General features: G+C 34.0%; 1 protein-coding gene across 1 annotated transcript in view; it reads left to right on the plus strand.

The window, feature by feature from the left end:
• Positions 1 to 437: 437 nt before the first annotated feature.
• The window catches only part of LOC126010834 (histone-lysine N-methyltransferase MECOM-like), a 66508-nt gene continuing 53152 nt past the window's right edge, over positions 438 to 13793 (plus strand). The window contains exons 1-2 of the mRNA XM_049774440.1: positions 438 to 450; positions 3941 to 4075. The gene's annotated coding sequence lies outside the window, so the exon portion shown is untranslated. The remainder of the gene's footprint in view (positions 451 to 3940; positions 4076 to 13793) is intronic.

Raw genomic sequence — 13793 nt, forward strand, 5'->3', positions numbered from 1 at the left:
AAGCCGGGGAGCCCCCCCACCCACCCAACTTTCTACCCACCGCCAGCACCAGCTCCAGCGCCACCCCCCAAGAAACTGGGAGAGTCTTGGAAGAAGTTTTAGTGGGTCTCAGATAACTTTCATTATTACACTTCGGACTGATAAGAGCCAGAGAAAGTGAGAAAAAAGAGGGAGGTGATGTGAAGCAGAAGGGATTGATTGCTCCGACCTCTTTTAGCAAAAAAAAAAAGAAAAAAAAAAAAAGAAAAACCAAGGCTGGTGGTGGTGCAAAGCACCCCCCCCTCCCAACCAACCCCCTAAACCGGGTCACCCAGAGGAGAGACATCATTTCTGGTCTTAAAAAAAAATAACACTGTTGGAGGACAATAAATCTGGGAAACGCGTGGTCCTGGCGAGCAGATCCTTGAGACGTCTGGACCAAGTTCTGAAAAACCCATTTGGACTATCCAGGCTCGAGGCTTGTATTATTATTATTATTATTATTAATTATTATTATTATTTTATTTTTTCCTTACACCCACCCTACCCCACCCCACTACTAACATCTCGAAATGTTGCTCAGGATCGTTTTTTGAGGATTCTTTTTTTCTTTCCAGGCAGGAAAGCAAGTGGGGTGGTGGGTTGAGGGGGGGCTACTGCTGCTTTTTTGCATTCTTATTATTTGGTTTTAATTCTTCTGCGATGGTTTTTTTTTTTTTTTTATTGCTGAGTTGAGACCCTAGAAGTCTTAAAGGTAAGGAAAGAAAAAAAAAAAAAAAACCCAAAAAAGTCTTGGAGACTTGCACAATTAGTTGAGCTGGGAACTTCGGACAGTTTCCTGCCTTGGCACCTCTTCTTCTTCTTCTTCTTCTCTCGGGGCACCCGCCGCCCCCCACCCACCCACCCATTCACCCACCCCCACCCCCCACCCAGACAGCCCTCCCTGGGTCTTTTTTTCCGACTTGCCCGCCGGCCCCGCCGTGCTGGGCTCTGCTTATCTACGTCTGGGCGGCCGGCGATTTCCTTGTTCCTCCTGGGGAACCGAGCGGGCGGGCTGGAAACGCGGCTCCTGCTCCCGGGTGGGTCGTCCTGGCCTGGCCTCCCTCCGGTGGGTCTCTGCAAGCCCTGCTGGGGGGGGGGGGGCTCTTTTTTTTCTTTTTCTTTTTTTCCCTCGAGCTCTTCTCCCTCTGGCCCTGGGTCTCTCTAGTCTGTGGGTGTCGGGGATGCAGGAGGTGGGGTTGCCAAAAAAAAAAAAAAATCTCAATTGCTGGCACCAAGCAGCCTTGCGACTTGGGAGAGGCTCTCTCTCGGCCCAGTTGCACCACCTTTGCCAAGTAACAGCTTTTTCTCTCCACCCTCGAGCAAGCGCTTGCTGCTGCTTCTTGCAGAAAAGTCCTATTCGGACCCTTTGGCTGCTAGATCGAGGGGATTTGCCCTCCCACCCCTCCCCCTTTTGCTGCTGCATTTTTTTTTTTTTTTTTTTTGGAAAAAACCGTTCTTTAAAAAGTCAACTTAAAGGATTTTTTTGTGTGTGTGTTTGTGGGGAAAGCTATTTGGGACCTTGACAGCTTTTTTAAAAAGAAAAAAAAAAAAAAAGAATAAGAGTGTGTTCGATATCTCCAGATAGAAGATGCTTTGCTAACTTTTATTTGATTCGGCTTTTCGGAGACGTCTGAAGGCGTTTGGGAGACAAAATGCAGTTCTTGGAGGCAAATCCCAAGTGAAGAGTTTACCGGGAGGGGGGCGTTTTATTTTTTTTTGCAGAAAGTGACTTTTTTTTTTTTGATCTTGGGACAAGAACACTGACTGAGAATCAGACCATGTTAAATGTTGGTAAACTCTGTGACTAGTCGTGTAACATGTATGTAAGACGTTCTTTAGACGTTGAGCCTTTAAACGTGGGATGGCAACCGCTGACAGCAGCGATGTCATGTTGTAGTCATGTTAGCGTGGAATATAATTACTTCTAGAATTTTTAATGTGCCCTATTTAACTCCTTGCCCCCGCAAAAGGGAATTCCCGAAAACTTAACGCGGCTGGATTTGGCTCCGCTTGGAAATGAGCAAATTTTCCACTTTTCTCTGCGACTGCGAAGTGGACCCGGTGTTGCATTTCCCTGACTTCATCCTATTTCCTTCAAAAATTACTTCTTTCGTGTGTCAGTGGATCTGACACACTATTTTTTTTTACCTCCCCCCCTTTTTAGTTAGTCCAGAAAATAACAAAAGACCAGACCAGGAAACCAACAAAATAATTCCCAGCTTCTGACTATTTAAAAATGTGGATTGCTCTTGTTATTTATGTGCCTTCTAGGCATCTGAAATGGGGGGGGGGATCCGCAACTTGCCTTTTGAATTATTCATTATTGAGAGTGGAAGAAAGCAGAAAGTCGGTAATTTATAAATAAGAAATTACGAAAACCTGGGCTCACTAAATGGGTATTTAATCTAGACGTTTGTTGTGTTTTTCTTTTTAATGTGGAGATGTCTTTGGGGGAAAAAAAAAGACCTAATTTGGGGGTGTTTGTGAGCGTGTAGCAATTATTATCCCTAGCTTTTGTTTTGATTTTTCTTTTTTAAATTGGGGGACTACTTATTGCTCTTTAATTGCCTCCTGGCCAAAGGCTTACTCACAATGCCTCTAGACTAGGGCCCTCAGAGCACTGGTCTTGAAGTTTGTGGTGAGTTAATGACTTGAATCTGCAACTGAGTGATTACCTGAATTCTATGCAAAATTGCTTTTTAGTTTCTACAACCAAAGTTTACTTTTAACTTTTATGTAGGTAAGAGACTACAGAGTTTTGTGGTGGGTTATTTAGTTCATTAAATTTTGATTTGGGCTAAACTGTTTAGACTATGATAGGAAGCTTCCTTAAGTTTGCATTAACTGAGTGACATTAGCATTACAGGCTCTCCCGTTACTCCCCATCAGGTCAATAGCTCTACACAGCTTTTGATAGGGATGGTCAGAATATAATTGCTGCAAATGAGTCAGAATGCCTTTGTCCAAGTTTTCAAAAATTTCAAAGGGGGCATTTCCCACTTTGAGATTTGTTTAATCGGTGTCCCAGTGATGATTTAAGGATTGGTCACATGGAAAATCTCATGAAAAATGACAACCCACAACTATGTAAAAGACTGAAATTTATCATAATATTGTATATTTTACTTCCTCACATTCCAGTTTTGTTGTTTTGTCCAAAAGCTGTGTTGAAACATGCATTGACATGTGTTAGGGAAAATATTGACACGCCATATTTTTTTATAAGTTTATTAATGGTCTGTTTTCATTTTTTTTGTTTTGTTGTTTTGTCCAAAAGCTGTGTTGAAACATGCATTGACATGTGTTAGGGAAAATATTGACACGCCATATTTTTTTATAAGTTTATTAATGGTCTGTTTTCATTTTTTCCTCTACCTTGGTCAGAAGTCTTTATAATCTCTTTTAGCTAATGGTATAATTTAGTTATTTTTATTTTTATGAAATGAAAACTGAAAAGAAATTTAATATTCAAAAATTTTGATTGAATTAAGTTAAAGTAAAAAGTCTAAAAGTAGATACACAGAAATACTAAAATATTGATTACTGGGTTTAGACATGTTATGCAAATGTATGTGGCTCAGTACTACTTTTAGTAAAAATCATATTGGATAAAATTAAATCAGTAATATTCATAATAGTCATTCATGCAAAACAAGGAAACAGCCACTTTAAAGCCAATTAATCAGTTCTGTAATAATTTGTAATTTCTTTCTAATAACAAATAATTTGTAATTTCTTTTCATGTATTTTTTTACATGACCACTTCTAAGATAAGTTATTCCTTCTTTATTAACATGCTATGATATCTGATGTACTCTTAAAGAATCAGAGGAAAGATATGTCTAAATAAAAGGTTTGCAAGCAATTAGTTACTGTAATGAATCTACGTGGAAATTGATTGTTCTCTTCTTCCTTCTAGATCTTAGATGAGTTTTGCAATGTGAAGTTCTGCATAGATGCTAGTCAACCAGATGTAGGAAGCTGGCTGAAGTACATCAGGTTCGCTGGCTGTTATGATCAGCACAATCTCGTTGCATGCCAGATAAATGATCAGGTATGTTGTAAACATTTTTTGGTCTATTTTTGAGAGCACTAAAGTATCAATGAAGCCCGAAGAATAAAAATAACTGAACTACTATAGACCCTTGAGACCTGTTTGTTGATATGGTGAAAGGTAATGTACAAATATGCGTGAGATGCAGAATAGAAATATTTCAAAACTACTTTCCTTCAGTAATACATTTTTTAATAGATTGTTGACTTTGTACTAGTGTAGTTTATAACTGCTGGAGATTTCTTAGTGTGATTGAATTATTTAAAAATACAGTAGTCATTATTTCAATGATGACCATTTTCTAATATTAGAATAGGAAAAAGATATTGAGGTAATGGAAGAAATGGTTATTATGGGGAAATTGAAGTGTTGCATTTGAAATAATATTTGGATATTTAAGTAGGTAGTTACTATCTATGTTGTAAATATAAGATCTATATGTGAACTTATCTCTATGTATTTTTTATTGATTTTCCTAAATAAATGAGAAACAAGGTAATCTTGTATAAGTGAGAAAGGTTTAAATCATTACTTCTGGAATCTTCTTTATGGAAGCACGTAGAATGAGGTTAACTTTAATAAAATAACAAAAATGAAAATTTTATGAGACATGTTTTATACTTGCTGAAGTTAGATTATGAATATTGTAACTTTGTGTGATTGTCAGACCCCCAAATTAAACATGTAGTTTTTGCACCCGGGCTTTAAAAAATCACTGGTTTAGGATTTAATTATGTTATCATTTTTTTCTTTTACCCTATGGTTACCTAAATCATATACATTTCAAAGATCATATTCAAATGGTTGCTTGGCAAATCTACTATTACTTGGCAAATCTACTATAAAAATCACCACCAAGAAAAAAAGTTTAAATTAGATGTTTCCAATTGAAAGCTGTTAAGTAATGCTAGTGTCATATGGTCTAAGGCTCTATTTCAATCATCGTTATGAGATTATTCTTTGGCATTTTACCAGCTACCAGATAATTTTTACTGACTAAACTGTATAAGAGGTAGTAAATTGTAAAATTAGGTTTAAATGGGAATCATTTAGCAATCTTCAGCATATATCAAAACTAATAGAGCAATCAATTATTTTTCCCTTTGCCGAAAGAAAACAAGAGTCATTATTGACAGAGAAAAACATTATTAAATTAGCTATTGATTCAAAGTAGAAAATAGACCAAGCCCATCATATGAGTTACTGTCACCAGCAACACTTTTTGAGTACCCACTGTTTGTAGATGTGGAAAATACATAAGTGTGGCAAATGAATGACTTGTTTCAGTTATGTTACAAAACAGAACAAGAAAAGAATTAGGACACCTTTTAAGGCAGCTCTTGAGATGAAATAATGTATTCCATCAGAAGAATGATTTGTTATCTGTATTTACTGACAGTAGGAGCTATTTCCTTAGACAAATAAAGCTATTTGTGGAATCAGTGAAAAGATGGTTTGAAAAGAGGACTTTCACTTATTATTTGTCTAATATTTCATTACAAACTATTGCATTAGTAATCTTGATTGCATTATAAATGAAAGGCATTTTAGTGTTCCGAACAATGAAGTAGAATATTTATTAGGGTAAGCATTTATAATTTTAATCATACCTTTGTAAGCATTTATAAAATGCATTTCTTTCAAGAGAAAATACGCTTGTTTCCTATCTTAATGAATAGCATATCTAGTTTATTTTTACTGAAAATCACAGAAAATAATCAGGAAACATTTAAAAAAGGTCAATATTTGATACATACCTTTTATTTCTTTAAGCACTCATTTTAAAGTGATGCATTATGCTAGCAGGAATTTAAGTTAGAAACAGAATGCCTATCAAATAACATAATTGTGAAATTGACATTACATGGTCAAGTAAGTTCACCCATAAATAAGGAAAGAGAAAAGTTAGAGGTAAAAGTCAGATTTGCATGATAGGCATATATATGTATAAGCACAGTAAACCCAATTGTCAATACAAAAGAGAAGAAAGAGAAAAGATACCCAGCTATTGCATAAAAATATTATAAACATATTCATCTATAAGCTTGCATGCATCTTTCTAAAAGCCAATTAAAACTAGTAATTCCAAGCAGCTTTGAAATGTGAATGCTGGAATAGGTACAGTGATAAAAAGCTGACTAAAGCAATTCTGTAGGTCTTTTTTTTTTTTTGTTTTTGCTTTCTTTTCCAAGAGAAGTTACAGCTGCCAAATGGTGAATAAGCACATCTCATCACATAATGAATACTCCCATTGTGTGAGATATTATTTCATATCCAGACATAGAGACCCTGCATCAGGAATGATTTGATGTATTAACAACAGCTCACCTGCACAATACAAAGTGGATAAAGTAGTCTATGAGAACAATTTTCAAGTTCTTCTCTTTGCTCTGATTCTTAGATAGATCTAAGACCAATAAGATGAATTTTCATAAGGCTAATATAAGTATATAAAAAATATATATATATATATAAATGAAAAAAATAATTCACATGCTTCAACTGCCATCTGGTCAATATAATATTTAGAACATGTAAGAAAGAAGGGAAAAGATCATTAGGAACAGAGGAACATTAAATTATAGTTTACTTTTGAAAATATTATGTTTTTAAAATTAAGTTTAACCAATTTGGATACATTTTATAATGAAAAGAATTCTACAGAAGTGAATGTCTTGCCAAGATGTATAACTCAGTAGTTGTGGTACAGTCAGAATGTAAAAACTGAGTGGACTATATTTTTAACTTACTTGTAGGTGAGGAAGAACTTCGATTATGAGTTCAAGAAAAGATGGTAAAGGAACAATCTATTTAACAAGTTATTTAAAACAAAGAAATTTTCCTAAGACCTTTCTCTAAGACATATTTGAGAGTGTTTTCTTGAGCTTAAATTTCTTATTAAACTTTAAGTCATTTTACTTTATTTTTTTCCAAACTAAAGTGGACTTGGAGTAATTTTCTTTTTTGACTATGTTGCATAGAAAATTTTATGTGTCGTGGACAGTTTTTAAATATCTCTTTCAATACATGTTATCAAAATTATTGCAGTGATATTTTCAGAGATAAAAATTCTGAAAACATTGGTATAATTGCTAAACTATACTGGACATCATTAGCCTCCCTCCCTTCACCCTTAAGAACATATTGCATTAACTATAGTACTTTACCTTGCAAAGGAAGACAACATCAAAGATACTAGTAAACTGAGACCACAATCATATTTAAAAACTCAAGTTATTTTTTCTTTGAAATCTTAATTACTCCCCTTTATTTTTTAACTCTGCACAGCACCATATATACTATTAAACTGTTATGACCAGCAATTAGCTGGTATCTTTTGTTGTGTTAGATAATGCTTCAAGATTTTTATTTTTATATTTTAACTCTCTGAAATTGTTCATGACTGCTTTAAGGGGGGGCATAACTATCTCCAAGATTTAGGTCAGGGAGACGCAAAAGTTGAGAGTTGGATGAAGAGAATTTTCTCTAGAATAGGTCCTCAATAGGAATAGATCTGTACTGGAAACAAGAAGAAAAGTTACTCATTGTTCAGAGAATATATTTGCATCTGAAAGTGCCCATGTACCTAATGTCAAGAAGACCAGACATTTTAGGTTCTTCTTCTTTTTTTTTAATCCAGACATTTAAATGTCCTTTCCTTAGAAGTTTTATATCTTACTTTTACCATCCATTTCAATGGAGTAATAGCATATTTTTCCTATTGATTTGGTCTCATCCTGCTCTTGCCTTTTTCATCCTTTGATAAGTATCCTTATACCCCCATATCCCCCATAGCTATATTTCCTGCACATATATCAAAGACTTCTCACCATCCACCCATTTCAAACAATGACAACTCTCATTTATAAATATATTCATAAGTTTTCCTTAAATATTTCTTGGTGCTGAAACCATATTGGTTATAATCAGGTTGTTATGGCATAGTTCCTATAGTTTGACATTTTTATATCCTTTGCATTTATAATCATTGCAATGATATGGGCACCTGCTTTGGGGTGACCTTGTGTGTGGTGTGTGTGTGTGTGTGTGTGTGTGTGTTTGTGTGTATGCATGTATTGTGCATCATAGTGAGAAATCTTTCACTGCCCTCCCTGGTATACAAGTGGAATAAAGTTCTCAGAAATTCAAGCCATTATTATCTTGTCATTTATACAAGGCGATAAGCCTTTTTATTTTTAACTAGTCCCTTGAGTATGGACATTTAGTAAGCAGATAAGGAACATCTTCTCTGCACACTGAATAAAAAATATGACAATAAGAGATTACTTAAAGCTTAATATGTAGTTTAAAGAAATAAGGTATATAAAAGTGAGTATCCCTCAGAGAATATATGATCAGAATGCACTGAGGGATCCTGCCAGTTCCCTCATGGTTAATGAGCAGCAACAAAATCCGAGTGTTTTCAGTTAGAGCAGGCATTGTTCTCATTTGTGTTTTACCTTATAAAGTTTTAACTGCTTCCAGGACAATCCTGACTGACCTGGCATACACCACCGCTTTCTCTCTCTTAGGTCCACGTCAATGGTTCTGTCATCAGCACAGTATTATTATCATTGGAAGCCTATTATGGGCTCAATTATTGAACTATTTTCTTTGGCTTTTTATTGTGAAAAAATGTTTTCCTGCATCATTCAATTAATGCAGTTTGTGTGAAAAAATAAAGTCAAGGAAGATCAGTTATGTATAAAGCAAAAATGTAATTGGTTAGCCTCTTTTCATATTTTAATAAATGTTTGCTTCCACTGTCAGGTAATTTGTTAATTTGGTCTTCCTTTACAAGGATCTGTCCACATTTTATATGAACTCTTTTGATGTTAAAATTATTATTGGCTTTGGGCATTTTCTTTGCTTTGCTTTTAAGTCCAGTTCCACTTTTATACCAAAGTTATGCTTTGCTGTTTTAAGATGAATGCCAGCTGGCAATACCCAGAAACTGGCTTTGTGAATAGCGCCTAAGCCAACATTAGGGGGATGTTGTCTGGCTGATAAGTTACTTTCTTCCTTCACCCCAAGATGAAACTGTCTATGATATAGTTTGCTATTGGCTATTGACATAATAAAATCAACAACATTGTCTTCCCCTATCCTATCCTTCATGAAACAAATTTCCTTCATGTAATAATGGCCAGGAAATAATAGGATATAACACTACCATGACATCACACAAATTGGAGTTAAGATGATTTATAGTATTGCATCACCCTAAAGTTGTTAGTATTTACATAAATATAACACCTTTCATTCAGGAATACCTCAAAGCACCATCCAGTCTGTAGACTCCAGCTGTTTCTGGAATGGTGACAAGTAGGTCACTGCATTATAAGCCTTTAAAGAGGAAACCATATTTGTCAAGGACACAAGAAAAGCCTCCAGACTTCCTAAGCAACCCTCAGGTTGTGTTGATTCCTCATCATATATAGTTGATATTCTTCTTAAATATTCTGTACTCTTCTAAATAATCAGAGAGTTGTCATAGATTCAGACAAAGTGCCACATTAAGGACAAGTGGCAAATGAATTCTCTGAAGGGAAATTGAAAATTATTTAAAGGGGCAATTTGAAAGGTTTGTAGATTGAGTACACTGTCTGCTTTGATTTCTCCCTTAAATTGTACTTTGTTTTCTCTTCATGTTTTTAACAGAGAATAAATATATTGGAGGAGTGGGATTTCCGTTCTAGTAATATTTTTTTGTCTTAGAAATAATCAATATATACAAAGCTTTCATTTTAGAAGTGGTTATAGTAAGAATGCCTGTTATTTTCTAGACCTTAAAGTGTCACCCTAAAGACAAATAAATGATAAGATATCTTTGGAGAAACTAAGGAAACTGAGGGTGGTTTGCTTTGGCAAAGTTTGTCCTTGATAAAGCTTCAATTTTATAGGACAAATATCTTTACTTTCTTTTGCTGAAGACACCTTTTTTCACCCCCTTAGTTAGTTTCAGACTAGGATCCTTCCAGAGGTTAAAACAGCATCACTCCTGCTATATCAATTGTTTTTTTTTTTTTTGACACTATTGTGAGGTAATCAGGGATCCAGTACATCTTTCCAAAAGCCAGTACCTTTGCACATATTGTGTCTATGGATTTGATATAACAATATCAGACTGACAGATGTGCTCATATCAACTGTTGACTTTGTTCAGATTGCAAACTGCCACCTACCTACCTCCATTTCCACCAACCTACCACATGTTTAAGTTATACTCAGCTTGCCCAAGCTTCTGAATTTAAATGGATTGAAACTATAGCAAGTAAAGCATTCAGGTTGAATGTTGGGATCTGGGAGAGGAAGAAATCAACTGTCAACTTCAAAGTGAAAAGAAGAAATAGTCTGAAAAACTTCTCTCTCAGTATATCTATCAAGGGGAGTGCATTTCTCTATTATTTTAATTATTACCACTTCCTGAATAGGTTGAAGGTCATTCATAATTCACACTTCTGTCATTTTTAGACATGCTAAATGTAGTCTATTAAGCATAAATAAAACTTCCAGTGCTTAACCAGGAAAAATAAATGGGAATTGATAACAATGCAGCCTTGTTCACCTTTTCAAAAGTAAATTATTATTTTTCTCGAGTGCATGCATTTTACTTTGTGCACTGAATTTTCTTCTGTCTTAATAGTAAAAAGCATAATTTTAGTTGATCCAAGAAAATTTGGTTGCAATGGTGAGTATGACAGATTTTAGATTTTTCTGTGTTATAGTATAACAAATGCTCCCATATTACTACTGTTTGTAAATTCAAATGATAGCATCATTAATTTAATATAGAATTAGGTTGAAATAGACCCTGATAGTATAGGACAATTAGTTTGAAAGTCTCTTATAATCTATTTGCTTTCCTATCAAAATTCTTATATCTATTTGATCTTTAGTGGCTGTCTTCTTGGAAATAAATAACAAAAGAAAACAATTATATAGGGAAATATGATGAATTCTAATTTCAACTACACATAAATATGATTATATGACATATTATATACAATATACAACATTTTAATTTAACATATGGCTTAAATAATATGTAATTAGAATCACTTATGCCATCAACCAATTCATTTCTATTCATATAAAAATCTAAAACTGTTAATCTTTTATACAATTATATCCTCCAAAAGCATACTTTGTCATATTTCTAAAAGGCATAGCAAATCCAGAATATATCCAAATAATCTTTTGTTCATATGTATATATGAAAATACATCTTTTGGAAGTTAACATTGATAAGTTAAATCTAGTATTGCTGTAATTTCAGCCCCTTGCTTAGCTCTTGTGAAGGTTATTTTATTTTTTTTGCTATTGATTGTGTTTTTATTTTTAGTCCACAATAAATATTGTTCAGGAGTTACTCCTCTCTTTGCTCTCAGGAATTACTCCTGGCTCTGGGTCTATATGAGATGTTGGAGATCAAACCTGGGTCGTTCACATTCAAGGCAAACATCCTACCTGCTATACTATAACATCCCCAAGCTTTGTGAGGGTGAATGGCTATGAATATTATTTTGGCATTTGAAAATGACTTTAAAGTTTGATTAAAATAAATTAAATATATCAATTATATTTAGAATAATGTTAATATCCATACATACTGTTATGTTTTTGCCTTAAATTAAAAACTTCACCACTAATAGAGTGAAAATATGGAGGATTTATTGTTTTATTCTTATAAGTATTTATATTGTTTAGAATAAAAATTCAGAAATATCACAAGTGTTACTTTGCCAAGTTTAGAAAAAAAATATAAAATGTGTTGCTAAGACATGTGCCATTATTATTCATCTAAATTGACATAATAGGACACCCAAACATTATGTCCATAGTTATAAATATAGCAATTTAGCTCTTTAGAATATCAAAGGAGACCAGAAAGATACTAAGACATGGACTATTTTAAATAATAAAATTAAAAAGCCACCTCAGCTTTCAAGTGCATACTTACTACAAGTCATACTTCTGAAATGTGTTATCAGTTACAGTATAGAAGACCATATAAGTTTAAAAAAATCTTTATAAAGTAGAATTTTTTATAATTATTTTATCAGAAAATACATCATTGCTTTAATATTTTATCTTATTTGGGGGGATTGAGTATTTCCCTTCTAATGCTGCATTCTGAAAGAGAACAGCAACTTTTCTATTAATCAAACCATTGTTTGCTAAATATTTGAGACTGTTAACTCTTTCATAGAATTCAAAAAAGGAATTAAGTTCCTTCCATTTCTTTCCAACACAAAAATACAGAGGAGTTATATCAGTTGTGACTCCAACTCTGGCACAAAACAGATGAAATGATTCATACCATGATATTCCTAGCAGCATAGCATAGCATGGCAGAATACACTGGTTTAAAAGACTATGATGATATTGTTATAACAAAATATTTTCTATATAAAACTTAGGAGAAAATATAAAGCATGACTAGACTATGTTTTACTTTTGACCTATTCTATAACAAAACGTATTGATATGATATCTTGTTTTTTGAAAGATTCATTTTCTCTCAGATGACATTCCACTATTTTCAGCATTCTTTTGAGGCAACAAATACTTGTTGTTTTGTAAGTTAATTTAACTTCTCAAATGCCTGATGGTAAATTTTTATTATTAATAGAAAGAGACCTTATTTTATATGTAGTCATTTTAGATTCAATGATTTGGGTCATATTCTAAAACGTAATTATAAAAGGAAAAGCATAATTTTACTTAAATATCTCTTAACATCAAAGAGATGAGATAAACTGAAGGTCACAAGCGCTGCCAGTAACCTGAAATAAAACCTCCACTGGATTTTTAAGGGTGTGGTACATGGGACTTTGAGGCACAGTATTGCAATATGAGGAAGCATACCTAGAATCTGCTCTCATTATGCCTGGCATTTGCCAGTTCTTTTCTAACCTCAGTTTCATGAGTACCATAAAAATTCGCTTAAAATCGAATAGAACACCCTGAAGTTAAAACCCACTAAGCTTGCTTTGCCTTTCATGGCCTGGAATGTCACCTTTTACCTCCAGTAAATAAAGCCAACACCAACACTCTCCAATGTCTTTTCTTTTTTATGCACTTGATATTCTTCACATGACATTGGACACTTAGAAGGAAATTATAGTAGTGATCCACATCCTGGCAAAGAAAATTGTCTTTATAATATACAGTTACAGTGGATCCATCATTTTCTCTTATTTCTTGGACTGTTCACATTGGCTTTAGTAAATCTAAAATGGAATTAAAAGAGACATGATTAAGAGTGAGTTACAAAGAAATAATGTTATAATAATACTTTTTTAAAGGAATCTGGCATATATCTCAATACAGCATTCCCCGGCAGATACAACTATACTGTTTTACTGTCTTGAGGGTTATTGTCTCTTTAACCTCAATATTTCCGAGAAGCCACTGAAAAGTTCTAATATGTCACAATTCAAATGTCAACATGTTGTTGGAAAGGAAGCTAATAAGTTAAACCTTTGAGAGATGCCAAAAAAAGAGGTGATTCAAACTGTTGAGAGAAGTCCATTGTTTTCTAAGGGGAAATAGAACTCCAGAATCAAATAGGGTACTTACTTATAAGTACTTAACTGGAAAGTTTGAGGGGCTGGGAAATGAAGCAAATGCAAACAGTGGTGGATTTTGTTTGTTTTTTGTTTGTTTCTTTGTTTTTAACCTGGTAACTTTTTGAGTTCCTGTCAGTATACTT

This window comes from Suncus etruscus, chromosome 6, assembly GCF_024139225.1.
Source record: "Suncus etruscus isolate mSunEtr1 chromosome 6, mSunEtr1.pri.cur, whole genome shotgun sequence".
Taxonomy (NCBI): domain Eukaryota; kingdom Metazoa; phylum Chordata; class Mammalia; order Eulipotyphla; family Soricidae; genus Suncus; species Suncus etruscus.